Source organism: Helianthus annuus, chromosome 2 (genome assembly GCF_002127325.2).
Source record: "Helianthus annuus cultivar XRQ/B chromosome 2, HanXRQr2.0-SUNRISE, whole genome shotgun sequence".
In the NCBI taxonomy this organism is placed as follows: Eukaryota; Viridiplantae; Streptophyta; class Magnoliopsida; order Asterales; family Asteraceae; genus Helianthus; species Helianthus annuus.
Window position 1 is genome coordinate 159,027,079 of NC_035434.2, and position 2,666 is coordinate 159,029,744.

Consider the following 2,666-nt stretch of genomic DNA (forward strand, 5'->3'; position numbering starts at 1 on the left):
TTAGAAACTTGTTTATATACTAAGTCAAGCCCACTTCCCTATATGGGCTCCCCTTGGGCTTGCTTGGCCCACATGGCCTAAAGCTTAGCCCAAGTTACCTGTAAAGGTCCAAAACCTAATACTAACTAACCCGGTAAAGCCCAGTTCGTAACCATAGCCCGTTGGATTAATTTGATGCGTCAGTCTCACACTTCAGGGCCTAACAATGACAAAAATTAAAATTTCGGAGTTAGGGGGCGTCTCGTGACGCCAAGGGGCGTCGCGTGACGCCTAGCCCCTGTTTTCACAGAATCTTTATTCAGCTGTTGCTGTACGTTCCCAGCTCAACCCAATTTCACGGAAACGACCATAACTTCTTCGTTATTGATCCGTTTTACGCGATTCTTTTTCCTATGCGTCCGTAATTAAATCCTCCATCTTATTACCCCTTTTTACCGACTTTTGACCAGTTCATGAATTCATCTAACAAACGTATTTATTTGATTCCTATATCTCATACACTTCTTCAAATTAATGCTACCTACTATATTAGGTTCTAATCATAGGTTTATTACACCATTTAAGTCCGTTTTCGCTTGTATCCTTATTTTGACCCGTTAAGGGTATTTAAGCACTTTCGAACCTAAAATCTCTTTCGATTGTTTCTAACGTTCCATCACCACATTTCTTATCCTAAAATCTCCCACCACAACTGTATTTGAGGTGAGTTTAATGTGGTGATCAATATAAACCAAATTTTTACCTCTTGGTTCATTAATTTACGGCAAGAACTAAAATAGCGCCTTTTGACTAACATATTTCATCTTTCAACTTCTATACTTATTCTAAGTATTTATTTAATCATAAAATTCGCTTCCAAACAACCTTTAAGGGTTGTTTGTTTGACTTAGCCTATAAGGGCATTTTGGTCGATTTTGGTCCTTTTTAAGACGAAGGACTCTCTCTCAAATTATTCGACCAAAATAGCATTCTTAACTACAACATGATTATGCGTACCTGGACCGGACCAGTAAGTAGACCCGATTTATACCTCGTTTTCATTATCACACCATCAATGGTGACGTAATTATCCAATTTGCTAATTGGTCCTGTTAACATAAGACTTGACAACCACATTACTCGATATTGTCAAATGGTATTATCATCACCATTCGACCCGTTTGGAGTATATGCCCAACATTATCTATTTAATCAAAAACATCGTTTTTGATCTCCAATTCATACATCCATCCCATCCCGGATTTTATTACCACACCCCTTTTTCTTTCACACTCTTTTCTTACAAATTCAACCCAATTCGGCTTACGCCATGGGTATCCTTTTAACCTTGATTTACATTAGTCGATATTTGACAAATTTCCATATTTCCAATATTATTATTATCACGTTTACAATGTAACGAACAAACGGGTATTCTACATAAGTGTCTAAATTACACTTACCTCGCATCCACGCCACACTTTTCTTTCCGTACTTGCTCCGTTTGACCCACTCCTCCCTCCAAGCTCTCACCTAGCTTGTTACGCGTCAAACTATTTTCAAACATTTACAAGGCGGTTAAATTAGTCATTAACAATCACGACTATTCCACCTCACTTATTTTCTATGCCGAAGCTACTATTCGGCTTCATGATTAGTTAACTTAACTTATCTAAAGTTAACTACTTTCAATCACATGTTTACTACATTAAGTCTAAATCAACATAGTATTTAGAACTCTTATAACTTCATATCACGCGTAATTGCCATATCATTCAAATACGCGTTTTCACTCTAAATTCAATACTTTAGTTCTCATTTAGGCATTTTAACAAACACCTAATGTGCATAATTTCACATATTCACTAACTAGTTCATAACTAGTCATTTTAACCTAAGATTATCATCAAAATTCAACCTTTATCATGAATGATCAAATACTCAATTTGCAAATTGTTCAAGTTTCTTACTTCAACTATCATTTATGATAATTTCTAGCACTAACATAACATCACCTTCACTTCATAATCAAAACCCACTTGTCTAAAAGTGGTAAATCATCAAATTACTCAAATCATAGCAAATTTTACTTCAAATTTCTACTTAGGGTTTGTTCCTAAGCAATCATACTTCATTAATTCGGCCATAGCCTTTACGATTCATGCATAGATCGCATCATGCAAAGTTAACTAATTTTTACAACTTAATGAATGTTAGAAATTCGACATACCTTACGATCCCCTTGACTTGGTGATCGTTTCTATGTATTCAATTCCAAATTTGGCCTTCAATTGCCCCTCCAATTTGAAGAATTTGTTGTGTTTAGGGCTTGGCTCCATGGAGGTTGCTCCTGGTCGATCACACACACACACACACGCACACACTATGTGTGGTGTGTTTTTATTTTTGTTTTTAATAAATCAAGTTTCAAACTTAGCAACATAAGCCCCTCATGTTTAGTTATTTATTAAATCAGTCTCAACCTTCTTATTTTTAAACCCACATTCCCTATTATTAACTAAACCAAACATTTCTAGTTAACTTAGCGGGTTTCGGGGATATTTATGACTAAGTTTATTTTAGGTCCCATTAACTCAGACCTTTTATAAAATTTATTTATCCATAGACCTTTATTTATCTTTTTATTAAATATTAGGTTTATTTAATTAAAATTCTTAATATTCATC

General features: G+C 35.1%; 1 long non-coding RNA gene across 1 annotated transcript; it reads right to left on the reverse strand.

The window, feature by feature from the left end:
• Positions 1 to 908: 908 nt before the first annotated feature.
• On the reverse strand, positions 909 to 2,315 carry LOC118488050. The gene is made up of 3 exons (XR_004883476.1): positions 2,210 to 2,315; positions 1,443 to 1,532; positions 909 to 1,088 (listed from the first exon to the last, which is right to left on the reverse strand). It is a non-coding gene; the product is annotated as an uncharacterized LOC118488050 (long non-coding RNA).
• Positions 2,316 to 2,666: the final 351 nt, after the last annotated feature.